Source organism: Gavialis gangeticus, unplaced genomic scaffold (assembly GCF_001723915.1).
Source record: "Gavialis gangeticus isolate Ggan-Ray unplaced genomic scaffold, GavGan_comp1, whole genome shotgun sequence".
NCBI lineage: Eukaryota > Metazoa > Chordata > Crocodylia > Gavialidae > Gavialis > Gavialis gangeticus.
In genome coordinates, this window is record NW_017729025.1 from 100692084 (window position 1) to 100706261 (window position 14178).

General features: G+C 43.2%; 1 protein-coding gene across 2 annotated transcripts in view; it reads left to right on the forward strand.

The window, feature by feature from the left end:
• The first annotated feature begins 654 nt into the window (after window positions 1-654).
• The window catches only part of TP53I11 (tumor protein p53 inducible protein 11), a 72275-nt gene continuing 58751 nt past the window's right edge, over window positions 655-14178 (forward strand). Inside the window, exon 1 of one of the 2 annotated variants that reach the window (XM_019519355.1) lies at window positions 655-951. The gene's annotated coding sequence lies outside the window, so the exon portion shown is untranslated. The remainder of the gene's footprint in view (window positions 952-14178) is intronic. The other variant, XM_019519354.1, reaches the window with a different exon arrangement.

Consider the following 14178-nt stretch of genomic DNA (forward strand, 5'->3'; position numbering starts at 1 on the left):
GTTGAGTTTCTTGGGTATTTTGAGAACTATTTTGAACTTGATACTGTGTCCCTAAGGCTTCTGCTGCTGCTGGTTTTTAGTGCTAAGTGTGGTTCAACAGATGTGATAGGGGTGTTTCAAAGGCAGATGGATGTAAGAAGACACAGTGACAGGGTTGGGAGGAGGACACCAAAAAGATGAGGGAAGGTGGGACCTGATATCCCCAACTGGATTGTAAGGCACAAGAGAGATCACACAGGCCATAAGTTGTTTGCTTGTTGTGTGTTCATTTGAGTGCTGCACCATGTATATCCATTTTGGGGTGTCTTATTTAATGCAATAAGGGCTTCAAGCTAGTGGTCTGAGCATCACTAGCTTGATGGATCTAGTGGATATTTTATTATATTATACAAGTTCCCTGGGTAATTTATTGTCACAATAATGCGGAGGGTGCATTTTTCTTGGTAACATGTTAAAGTATATATGACCATGAGCTAATCTGTGTGCACATGTGCTTATATCTCACTTTAAAATTAGCAGAAGGATAACGTGCTTGATGTATTTATAGCTTTACAGTGAGCGTGGTGCCACACACACACACACGAAAAAGACATGCGCCGAGGGGTCTGTGAATTACGGTAAACACACAGCCCACAGACTTCGTTTCTACAAGCTTAGTTCCTGCAGATGTCTCAAGCTAACCACCGCCGAGTGGGTGGCAACGACCCAGCAGTTTTGCTTTTCCTTGCGACGTGTGATTGGTTTAGTATGGTAACACAGAGGAGGTGCTAGGTTTGGCTCTTTTATTATGGTAACTGCATGTTGCAAAAGGGGCTGCTCCCAGTCGAGCCAGTTTCCCTCTTGCAACTGAACGGCGCGATGTGATCGGTCTCTGTGGGATTATTTTTCATATGGAGCGGCAGCCTGTAGACCAAAAAACCTCCCGCTCAAGGGGGAACATGCTCTAAGACAGTAAGTTTGTGCTCGATTTCCATGCATTTGCTTGCCTCTCTCCCTCCAGTTATTAGGACAGCATTTCTGGGTTTCTCTCTCTGCAAATGTTTCTCTGCTTCTCAGTAGTTTGAGCAGCTCTGACTGGCAGCTGTTGCAGAAACTATTTTAGGGGGTTTCCTAAGTCGGAACAAAGGCTGCCGCCGTGCTGCTCACAAGCAGGTTGCGACTTGAGGAAGCGCTGATGCTGCTTTCTTTCATTGTCTGTCTTGGGGAAGCACTGATGCGTCTTTGCTCCCCTGATCGTCTTTGTGCCTCTGGCCGGCTTGCTGGAGCATTGAGAGAGGTTTGCTGATCCCTTGTTAAGGCCATCATTTGTCTCGGCTTTGGCAAAGGAAAGTTGCAAGGCAAAGGAAAAGCTTTCTTTTCTTCCTCCCTTCCTTTCTTTTTTTTTTTTTACATGGTGGTGTATTAAAAGTCACTTCCTGCTCAGAGGTAACAAATAGCCCAGGAAAATAACCCAGCCTTCTGCTTTTTCTTTATTGACTGAAGCAGGAGTTGGTTGCATAGATTGCTTATTCCTTTTAAAGTACTGATGTAAAATTCCCTTGAGCAAACAAATGTTGGTGGGGGTGTGTGGGGATGTGTGTGGAAGGATCTGCACAGCGCTGTATTGTTTTGGGACTGTATAATATTCATTAAAAAAGTACGAGGAAAGCCGTTTTTGCTGATTGTTTGACATGCATGTGCCCACATACTAAATATGCATGTAGTATTTGCGCAAGTCGGCATTTTGATATGTGACTGCTCTGCAGGAGATCAGGGATATCCCTCAGTGTGCATCTATCAGCCTGGGAACTGAGGAGGGGATTCCTTTGTTTCTCACTGTCTCCATGCTTATTTCTAGTAACAGAAATGATGGCATGTTTGTATCTAGAGGAAACCTTAGAGTGAGAGACATGCTGTGAAATGTGGCATTATTTTCTAAAAAAACTCCCTGCTTGCAGAATCTGAGTTGTTGTGTCATTAAAGCTACCCCTGGGGATGGCTTTTTAAAATTCATATCTACAGTTCCATTTCTCCTCCTTGGTATAAATCAGCAACTTTTTCCTGGCTTTAATCACTTACAAATTTACCCACGTTAAACTCCCCTTGGGGCAAGTAAGAGGAGATGCCTTCTCTGCCCAGTCAGGATGGTGGAAGTCAGGAGTCGAGGGGGCATAGTCTTCATGGACAGGGCTGTTTTTATGATGTCGCTCTTAGATTTCATCCTACCCGCAGACACTCAAGAGCTGTTTCAGGGTATTACTTATGTGGGCAAAGGCAGCTGGGGCTCGCAGTGAGTTTTTGTGAGTTAACTCATTCTCTGGAAAGCAGAGCTTCGTAAATTGGGGGAGATGCTCCTTCTAAACCGATGGCCAGAAAAGGCATTAAGGATTAATGGCACTTTCTCGCTTAAAATATTTGCTTTGTAAATCTGCCAGTCACTACTTACTTTTCAGACTGAAAAAAGTTTTTTTAGTTCCCTCCAGCTTTCTCCTCGCAGAGCCTGTTCACCATTGAGAGAATAAACTGGATTCAGACTTCATCATCATCTTTATCGACAGAGCCAGCCCAGCTCCATCTGTAGAATCCTTATTATAGACAATGCTGGCAATTTGACATCTGCAGGAGCACAATAAGGGTGTATCTGGTATTTTACATAGAAAACCAAGGCATAGTGCTTGTCCCTCAATCTGAGCAGGTCACAAGAGAAGACTCCAGAGGACAGAACAGCAAGCAAAATGGGTAGATGGAAGGAAAAAGGGATATTTATATGCTGTCTGAGTGTAGGTTGGGTGGTATACGATGGTGATGTCTCAATTGTCAGCAGTTTGGGGCAGGGACTCTCTTCAGTTATACAACACCATAAATCGATGGAGAGTAGGATGGAGAGAGCAGAGAGATCAGAGAAGAGCATTGGTGAGTCTTTCACATGACATAATGGATTTGCAATGGATACATTAGAAGATGGAGTACCAACCTGGTAGCTCTTGGGGTGCAGGGGAGAGTGATGTAGGTAGAATTACTTTCATCACTGGCATTTTGGATATGTGGGGTGGAAACCAGATGGATGTTGGGGAAACTACAGTGAGGGACAGTGCAGCAAGAGGCTAGGGCAGGTAGCTTTGGCCTTCGGAACAGAAAGGAAGAGATGGATGTAAGAAATGGCATAAACTAAAGGAAGAAGTGGGATACAGCAGAGGCTGGGGATTTAGAGATGAGGAAAGAGAGGAGTGGCACTTGAGTACCTGGGACATAAGGATCAATCATTGAATGGGATTGTTTTGTATGATGTGTATATATAGAAGTCACTGGTTGTGTTTGTCTCAAGTCGGGCAGAAGGCAATGCAAGGTGGCATCTTATAACTGGTTCATAGCACGTGACAGAGTTGTCTGTTGTCTGTGAAAGCTTATGCATCAACCGTTTAGTTTCTAAAGGGGTGCCCTGCCCTGCCTTCTGCCTAGTGTAATGCCTGAGGAAGAGATTACAAGAAAGTCATTAGTAGAAAAAATCCAGTTGGGTTTACAGCTGTATGTTAAGTGTTCATGTGGTCTCAGTGAGCATATTATCTGAGCACTTCACCAATATCAATTAACCCTTCTAGCTTGCTGTTTCTGGCATGTCAGTTAAGCCAAAAGTGATAAACTATGTCTTTGCTGCTGCTGAGAGGAATTTCCAACCAAGTTCAGCTAGCTCAGTTGAGTCGAATCAGTTGAAAAAAAATTGCTTCAGAAGTCTAGATGAGGCCTCTCTTGCTTTCATTTCCCTCTGTTCTGAAGCAGCCTTGCACCTTGTAGACAGTTGCCTTTTTTCACCATGAAAAATGAGATTCTCGCTTTTGGGTATTACAACAATGACAGGAGTTCTAATGTAGGCAAGCCTCCAAGTAGCCAGATCTGCCCAAACCTAGAAGTCCATTGGGCAGTTGTGGTTAAAGCACACCAGTTTCTACAGCTAACATGTACATAAGGGAGCCTGTAGCAAGGTGTCAGGTGCAGCCTCCTTTGACCAACCCTAGCCTGAATGCCCCATACTACGTCAACTGAATGACAGTTGCCTGGAGGCAACCTCTGGTGTGAGTCCAGAGCTGGCCTTGAACTTACACCTCTGCAGCTGACTCCTTAACTGCTCTGCCACCCCCTCCCGCCAAGTGGGGAAAGGGGAGGGGAAGGCATCTTATAAGTTATTAGTATCTGTATCACCTATAGCTATACAAAGCAGGCCTCCACAAATGGGGAGAGGAATTTGAGGAGAAACCCAGTACCTTGTTTACAGCAGTGCTACCTCCAATGCAGCCGCACGATGAGAAATTATAGCATGCACAAGAGGAAAAGCTATTTTTAAGTTGATTCTGATTAATATACAGGAGGTGGTTCATCAAGTAGGTCTCGCTGAGCTGGTAAGTCACAGAGACTGTGGTATAATTTTATTTAATGTCCACGTGCGAGGAAGCGTACACAAAATATTAACATTACACTATGAAGAGGGGGATTTCCCAAAAATGCGGAAGCTTATCAGAACAGCATTAACGTCAAAAGAACTGACGTTAACGTTCTTAGCACCCAGCAGGGAAGCCACTTAAACCATAACAGAGTCACAGAAGATATAAAAATACTCTCTGCACGTGCTCAGAGTTGTACAGTTGAGCTCATGCAAACTCACTGACTCCTGACACCCTCCCTGCTGCAGAACTCAAGGGGTCTCCCTGTAATTGGGAAGAGGCAAATTTGAAACTTCCAAACATATCCTGGCTTTTCGTTCTCTCATTACTGGGCTGGAGTATGGCCTCACAGACCCTTACTTGGGGATTTCTCCTCTGGGTTGGTTACTTTTCAAAGTTGAGAGGGAGAAGAGAGCATTTATGGTATTTGATCTCAAGCGACACTTGTCCATTTCGCTTGGAGTTCCATGGCAAAGATGCATAATTGGTTGGAAGGGAAGGAGATCTTCTGGTCCAAGGAGTTTCTCCAGAGGGTTGTCTCTAGAAAGATTCAGGGCATGGATCTTTGGAAATGTGATAGAGGAAACCCAGCCAAACAGCTTCACTGGCCAAACCCAACCTAGACAAAAGCAGTAGGTCTTTATTTAGAGCTGATCAAAAGCAAAATGTCTCTCTGTTGAATTCTTTATTACATCAGTTGCTTAATGTGTCCTTTGGTTGTGCTGTGTGCAGATCATTATGCACTCCAGAAGAAGTCAGTGGGGGCAGTAGGTGCAAATATTAAGTCTAATTTCCTGAACGTTCAAACTATTAAGTACAGTAGAAACAGTGCTCAGGAAGTATTTGTCATGACCACACCCACACCCTGACCCCAGTTGTATTGTGGGATCTATTTCTTTTCCTGAAATGGGGAACTATGAACTCTTTGAGGCATTAACTGGTTCTTGCTATGTGTTTTTAGAATGCCCAACACAATGGGGTCCAAATCTCGGAATAAATGCTACCACAATCCATATAATATATATGTAAAAAGTATCTCTCACTGCTAGAGGGAGGACACCAAAATATATGGACCAATGACCTAAAATATTATGGTAAGAGGTAGGAATTTGGACCAAATGGACCATTGGTCCAATTTGAAATGACAGCAGACCAGTGGGACCACTGTGTAAATACAGTGATGCAAATCCCATGTTCCTATGTTTTGCTATGATGTATTTAGATGTCAACCCTTTCCCTTGCATGGAAAAATGCACAGATGCACAAAAATAACATTGGGATTTTTTATTTTCTGTTTTTGGCTTTGAGCCAACAGGAAAGGTCTGGCAACCTTGGCACCATGGGGCTATTATTTATAGAAAGCAGAACTTCTGTTTTCAAATTTTAAATATAGATACTTGAAAACAAATCTTTGGATAAAAATTGCAGACTTCCAAAAGCACAGAGACTTTCGGTAGAGCAGATTAAACGTAGGAGGTGACCAGCGATGCAAGATTCCATTTCACATAACTTTTAGCATTTCCTGTAAAATGTGTTTCTTCTTTGACTAGCTAGGATTCTCTGGGCCTTTAAAGAGTTAACTTTACTCACAGAGCTGAAAAATGCCTGCAAAGATTAAATACCAAGGGAAATTTTAGGCAGCAATATTCATCTAATATGACAAATGACAGCAAGCAATCATTACCACGACAACTATTGTTATTGCACTGTTGTTGTTATTAATGTAATATCACATTATCCTTCTCTGGTGTATCCTATTTCCAAATCTTATGTAAGTTTATGAAAATGAACTAGAGATGTCTCGCCACCCCCGCTATGGAGCCATTAGTGTTGCTATCCCCATTTTATAGATGGGCAAAGTGGGGCACAGCGATGTGAGGGGATTTGCTGGAGGACATGCAGCAAGCGAGTTGGTACCAGAACCTGAGAGGCCTTACTCCCAGATCCCTGACTCAGTCATTATGCTAAACTCTCTACTCCTCTGTTTTATAATGGAGATACATTTCTCACCCTATTGTCTGTATGACCAGTGACTATATTTGACTGAATGAATTGGTTACATATCCTTTTGATTCAGTATCTATAACCTGGGTTGCCTACTTATGTGATCAAATGTCCCTACAACTTCTCCCTGGGGGAACTGAGTCAAGGTTATTATTCTCCTTTTGCAGAAGGGAAGTTGAGTTAGAGAAGCAAATAGATTTGTCCAAGGCCACTGAGCGTGTCTGTAGCAGAGCACACAGTTCATGGCAGTCTGAATGGCAGGCCTTCTGTTATCAAAAACTGGGAAAAGGGCGAGATTATTACAGCAAAGGCTGGTGAGAGATGACAGATGTGACAGGGTTCCAGACGCTCTTTGTGGTGACCTGTATATCCACAGAAAGCTTTTGTTTGGTTGGGAAAACGGCAAATCATTTCTTCCATAATGACCACTTTGTGTGGGGGAGGGGAGAGGTTTGGTTTGTGAATGTATTGGACCAAATTCAGAAGGCTGGGGGGAAATGAGATCCGTAGCTAAATCTGTTACTCCATTAGGCTTGCTTGTTGTATGCCGTGGAGTTTCTATCTGCACTTGTGGGATCCCCACACTGTTTCTCCCATCCTTCCCTGACGTAACCAACCCTAAATTTAAAACAACTGTTCTCTGGTCCTCGTGTCTGTCATGAGGTGAGAGGTGGCAGAATGAATGTATGCAGCTGGAGTGTCAGCCTGTACTTGCCAGCTGGCCATTGCTGGATGGGGTGATCTCATGGAGTCAGAGCACAATTCCCTTCACAGCTTCCTTCTGTGGCTTCCCATAGAGAAATCCCTCTTTTTATTAAGAACATAAGATACATTCAATTGTGTGACCTGGAGCTGCAGGAGGAAGGCCAGGCAGGAGCAACAGCCCAACCTAGTGACTCAGGTGGGCAAAGGAGTCTGTAAGGTCATGCAGCCATGGCCCCACATGTAATAACTAATCCCTCTTCATTGGGTAAAGTAAGAAGTATGAGCCCACGGCACCAACTGAAAAAAAAACCTAACAAGAAAATCCACAAATCTTCAGGAAATTATATTGGTGACTCCATTAGCTGCCTCTGTTCACTGACTGAGTGTATACTCAACTCAGCACTGTCGAGAGTGCTAGAGGTGCCATATTAGATGCACAGTATAAATCTCCAACACTAGTGTTGATCATTAAAAGATCCCTTTGTGCCTTTCTGGAAGACTACGGCAATGTGTTTAGATTCAGGAAATCCTACCAGGCATCGCTGGCCTCAGAAAGTCAGCTGGAAACAGCATTCTTCTTGGCTTGCATTCTTCCCTGCCACAGACTTCCTGTGCCACCATTAGCAAGTCAGTTAATCTCTTTGAATCTCACTTCTTCAGCTACGCAGTAGAAGAGGGTAATCCCTGCGTCACTGAGCTGTTGTGAAATACATATATCAGAGGCTCTGAAGTGTTCTGCTCCTTTGGTAACGGGGACCAAATAAGAACCATCCACAGACAGAAATTCTCAGGAAGGATTGCTAGGTACTGTGAAGAGTTCTGTTCTAGTGCAAGTAGATCTAGCATACAAAGAGCTATGGGACCCTTGGGTATGAAAAGAACTATAGAAATGTAAACTATTTTTATTTAAAATAGAGCCAGTTCAGAAAGTCTTATGTTTCTGTTAGGAAACTAATTTGTGTCCAAGTTCCTGGACTTAGAAGGCCCTGAATTCTCTTGGTTGACCATTTAGTTACATGCATAACACCAGAGGGGTGAAGGGTAAGGTAAGTAAGTACACATGCCAATGTGTTGCACCGCTCTGACTGAGCTCCTTATAGAGCAAAATAAAACTGCAGGCATTGGTGTTGCTGTTTCCTCATAGTCTCATAGAGAAGTAAGGTTGATATTTGCTTTGCAAAAGGGATTTGTCATATGAGTAAAGATATTTGTCTGGGATATTTGCACGTTGGAACAAAAGTAACTACAGGAGAGGCTTAATAATATAGGGGAACCCAAACTTTGCCCTGCTAAGGACTGCACTCTGAATCTACTGGGAACTCAAGGGCTGTACTGAATAGAAATGAAGAACATGGAAAATCTGATTATGAAGTATGAGATCCCTAGCCGCTCAGGACTTCGTGATGGTAAGTGGGAATACAGTTAAGATCCTTTTGTTGTCAAAGGGCAGGCCATTAACTTGTATGTTGGCAGTACAGGTCTTAGGACACACTTGTTTATGACTGACACACCACGGAGTACACAGGAGCTGGAACACAAACACTCTCTCAACAGTTTTATGTAGCCTGCATTGTCTTAAAATATGCTTCTTCTAGTCTGCCGCACAAATCCTGGTCATTGCCGATCGCAGCTTAGATTGGATTTGACAAGCCCATTCATCTTTGATCAGTTGTGTCCTAGCTGATATCAACGAATTTACCATTTAAGTCTCGCAAATGAATAAGATGGATTGAAAGTAGATCTTATCCAGATACATTAATAAATCATTAGAGTCAAGCTGTTGCAACCAAATCAAATTACTACTCCAACCCACAGCACAAAACAAAACAAAACAAAACAGTTACGCTTCCCCCACCTTGCCATGAGTACCTAAGATCAAACTAAGGCTAGAAGAGAAGGATAGGTAGTGTGACTTAAGGGGCTGACACTGGATCTGAATGAAACCACAGGAAAGGGAGCCAGGAAGCATCAACTGAAATATGACACTTCTGTTTCCCCTAGGCTCTTTCAAATGGAAGATTCTGCCAGATGGGCATTTTATTTCTTTTATGCCGATATTATCAGGCCTTGTTGTGTTTGAAACCTGTGGGGTTTTCAGTTACAGTTACACAGCAGGGGTTATCTGAGGTATATTTCTTGTAAGAGGTACCTGGCAACCTCTGCTTTCCCCACTGCTGCCCTTGATTCTGATGGCAGCATCACTGCAGACTTGACAACTTCTGTCTACTATGGACTGTACTCTGGGGCACTGCACTCTCACAGACAGTGCATCAGCCTTGTCCCTACTCGCTGCCTGGCATTTGCAACCCATATGAAGAAGGACCGCTTTCAGGAGACAGGGACTGGAAGTCTGGTGTTGAAAAGGGACAGCCAATAGAGTGCATTTCCCTTCTTTCTCAATAAAGGCCTTCCCTCAGAATGACAAGTTTAACTCTTCAGGTAGATTAGGAGGAGGTGGGGAGATCATAACTTAACTTTTCTGTTCAAATATGGGGATTATGTTCCAAGTCTGCCCTTTGCTTGGCTATATCACACACTAAAACTGAGGCTGGGGCTGGTAAAGGAGAACTGCAGCTGGAAATGAGGATTTGACCAGCCCCATCTCCTCCCCACTAAGAAAGGAGTGCTGTCATCACTCCTAGAGTCATATGCAACTTATTCCTTTTGTGGGTTTGTCTTAGCAGGGCTTGTCTGCTAAGGATTTAGCCCTTTAGGTTAGGGACAGAAATTACACACAAACCAGTATAAGTGTTCAACGAAAGTTCAGTGCACATAACCCACTTTCAAAATGACCAAAACCAGTGTAAGATAAATCTGAATGGATGTAGTATCAGACTTAAATGACTTTAGTTGAATCAGTTTATTGAACTTCTGTCCCAGATCCCCTCCAGATTCAAGTTAACTTACAGTATCCTAGCATGCTTTGCAACCCCCGCCACAGGTGGCCAAGTTAGCCTTGACCTAAGTTGTCTGCTCCAGCTGAGCAGACCCAGATGTCTAGCTCTAGCACCCTCCAGCTTCTGGCCTGGGCTACTGCAGGTATATGGCTGCATTTCCAGAATCAAAAATGAATGTCTGTTCACCTGCTTATTAGTTCAATCTGCACATCTTAGATTACCTGCAAAGATTGAATCGATTCAGCCTCATGCTTTTTGATTGTCCGTGTCTGGACTTTAGCCCTAATGACAGGTTGCCTAGAATTAATTCCTTCCCTTTCCCTGTTCATTCCATCCCATGAATCCATACTGGCAAAAAGTGCATGAATGAGCTAAAGTGTCCAAGAATCAGTTATCCCAACTGCGGGCATTATATACCAATAGGGCCTTGACATGACAGGGACGTCTAAATGCTACTGTAATACATTTAAAGCACTACTATTACTATTTAAGTAAATTTGCCCATTCCATGTAGGCTCCTTACATCATAATAAGGATGTAATATTATAACAACTTTTTTCATATAGGGAGATACTACTAGAATAGTTATCAGATGCAGTGCCTTTTTTGTCTGTACAAATTCCTTTCATTCATTCCCTTTTACCGATGAAAGCTGCTCTGAAAGGTACTTGAGTACTGAATAGCCATGCTGCGGATGCACATAATGAAATCCAAGAGAGGAGTGAGATTAAACGTCACACATGCCACACTAAGGCAGTTCAAAGAGCCTTGTTGATCTGTACGTAATTCTGAAGTTGACAGCTCATGGGGCACGTACACATGCTCTCATACACATGCACACTTGCGTTTTCCCCTGGGTTAGCAGAGTACCTAAAAGCAAAATCTCATGTATCAGCTGCTGAGTGGGCAGTATTCTGGGCACAAACTGTGTGGGTACTGTTAAATTGGTTTTGTCAAGCACTAAATGGGGAAAAATAGCAATTTATGGTATCGCAGGTGAGTTTGAAGCAGGTGGGATCCCTCTCCCACTCAACTACATTGAATTAGACATGGCTGGTTTGTTTTATGGTGGTATTGTTTTACTGTCCTAGCAAAGGGGATTTTTCCAAGAGCCCCTTGCATGTATGGAGCTGATACTGATGCAACTTCTTTCCTGTTCTGACTTGCTCCAAGATTCCTTCATCTCTCTCTCCTGCTTCTAGTAAATGGAGGCACACAGAAAACTCAGGGCTCAGAGCATAGGGCATACATTGATTATCATCACTGAGGCCAGGAAGAGCTTCCCTTGTCATCATGACAATAACTGTATAATTTACCTGGTTTGGGGGAGATTTAGGCCTTTCTCTGAAGCACTGTTTATATAACATAAGCATGAAGGGAAGTAAACAGCACGGTCATCTGATTTGGAGTGGCACATAAGTATCTTGATCTGAACAACTCAAACCACTTTTCCCTTATTAATTATTCAATATTAATAACAGTTGCATGAGGTAGGGAAAAAATTATCTCCAGTGTAAAGGTTGGGGGAAATAGAGGCATTGTGAGGCTAAATATTTTGCCTAAGGTGACATAAAAAGTCAGTAGCAGAGCTAGAAATAGAGCCCAAGTGTTCTGTCTGCAAGCACCCTACTTTATCCACCAAACACTTCTCTCCACTTAAAAATAGATGGCTCTCTCTGAAAGGACTGCTGGCCTCGGAAGGAAAGAGCTTATCTGGCTGTCATTCAGTACTGATCTGTGGGCCATGGCAGGGTTGGGTTGCACTGAGAAATGCTGCCCCTGCTCTGTGTACTGAGCACAGTCCAATTATAGGGTGACTAGAAATTCCTTTGAAATAATTCACAAGAAAATGGAAGGGAACTATTAAAACACACTCTCTCATCTTCCTGCCTGGCTCCCTCCTCACTCCCTCTGCCATCAGCATCAGTTATATCAGAACTTCCCCTTTCCTGAACCCACCCTTACTCCCTCTCTTCCTCCATACTACTGCTTGCCCAAGCAGGGGGATTTTGAATCTCACATTTCTAGCATCAGTCTGTTGCCATAGAAACCACGAAGGTGTCAGAAAGATGTGATGGTGATTTCACTGGCTGGGGACAGGGTACAAAGTAGTTGGAGTGTGTGTGTGTGGGGCGAGAAAGGTTCCAGTTTTCAGATGTTAATTGTCATCCATTACCATCACAATGCCTTCTGCAAAGCATCTGGCCAAGTGTACTTCTGCATGTGTGTGTATTTTCTGCCTAAAGAGCCACTAGGGAGTGATAGCCTTTCGAACTGTAATTGGGAGTAATGAGTGGTAGTTAATACTGTTGAGTTGTTTAGGGAAAAGGTAAAAAAAAAAAAAGCATTCCTATGCTGCAGGTGATAAGAAACTGGTATGCCAGGGAATGAACACAGCTAGGAGCTGAAAGCTGATGCCCATCAGTCTTTCACACTACAGGGCCAATATGTGGGTATAGACAACATCACATTTCTTATATTAACATCTTGCAGACTTTCATTACTTCCTTGCCCCCTCTAATATGTTTATCGCCATAGTACCTACCCATTAGTATTTTGAAGCTGTGATTTGGGGGATTGCTTCAGTTAACAATTGCCTGGGAATCCAGGAGGCTTCTCCCAGTCCTGTTTCCTATGTTAATATCTACAATTAGCAAAGGGCTTCAATTAAAATGCCCATTTCCAAATATCACCTGAATTTTGGCAAAGTTTGGATGTGAATTACAACTTGCTGCTCAGCTCTGAAAAAGGCCTGACGGGACGCTGAGTGACAGTTACCCTGCCATGAGTTTGAAATGGGTATGTTGTTCTTGGGCATAGAGGGCTAAGTTATTTTTTTCCACATAATATAACTTTGAAGGTCTGATATCCCAGGAGATCTCTTTATATTCTAGGGCTATAAAGAGAAGTCTTAGTCCATTACGAGAGGTGAGGGGGATGCCCAGCTCACCTTGGCGTAGCAAGATTTGAAGGTAAGATTACCACAGAAGTTTTGGGATTTGAGGTCTACGGCTGATGGAGGGCCTGGGTGTTCAAAGCTGGTGCTGTAGTAGGATTTTGGTTAAACGAAATGGCATGTTTTTCTGTTAAAAATATCTTATTCCCTTCCTCCCCACTCTTTTCTTCTTCTGTACAAAAAAGAAGAACACAGATCTGGGTGGATGTTGGGAAAATAATAGCCACAATTTACTAATTATGAAATGAGAAGTCTTAGCAAATGTTAAAAGATGAGAAAATAACATCAGTTTGATTTAAAAAACTGAACTCCTCTCAAAATGCCTTAATACAATGGCAGTAGGGCACTTTAAATTGGGGCTAATTTCATTGTTGGTGTCATGACCCCAAAGGTGATGAAAAAATATTTTTAAGTAAAGATGTTTGTAGCTCTTTTAAGTTATGAAAATGAAACTGTTCATAACCAATAGTTGTACTGACAACAGCTGTATCATTTGCCAGAGATGTAGTACAGCTAATTTGCTATAAGAATGCATTGGTTATTCTCTGTAAAATGTAATGTTATTAAAATGTATATATCAAGACTATGCGTGCAGATTAAGACTCTATATGGCTCAATGAACTGAAATTTCTGTGCTAATGCATTATTTATTACAATTTCTGTTAAATATTGAAACACAGTGTCAAGGGCCCGCAGCAAGGCGGTAGCCCTAGACTTCAGGAGGGCCAGCTTCATTGTGATGAGGAGATTAGTGGGAGAGGCACTGGGGTCCTTGAGGGCAGAGGAATTCAGTGTCCAAGACGAGTGGTCGTTCCTTAAGGAAACGATACTTGGGGCCCAAGGGGTGTCCATCCCGACAAGAAGCAAGGGGGGCAGGAGTGTCCGAAAGCCCCCCTGGCTTACCAAGGGCGTCCGGGACTGCCTGCTTGCCAAAAAGGCGGCGTACGCCCGGTGGAAGGGGGGTGAAATCTCCAAAGAGGAGTATACCTCTTCTGCTCGGGCCTGTAGGCGAGCTGTTAGGAAGGCCAAGGCGGAGATAGAGCTCGGATTAGCGTCCAAGATTAAGGATAACAAAAAGTCCTTTTTCAAATATATTGGGAGGATGAAGAAGGCGCCGGGTAATGTGGGACCCCTGCAGGATACGCTGGGCAATCTGGTGGTTGCGTCAGAGGAGAAAGCGGACCTCTTTAACCAATTCTTC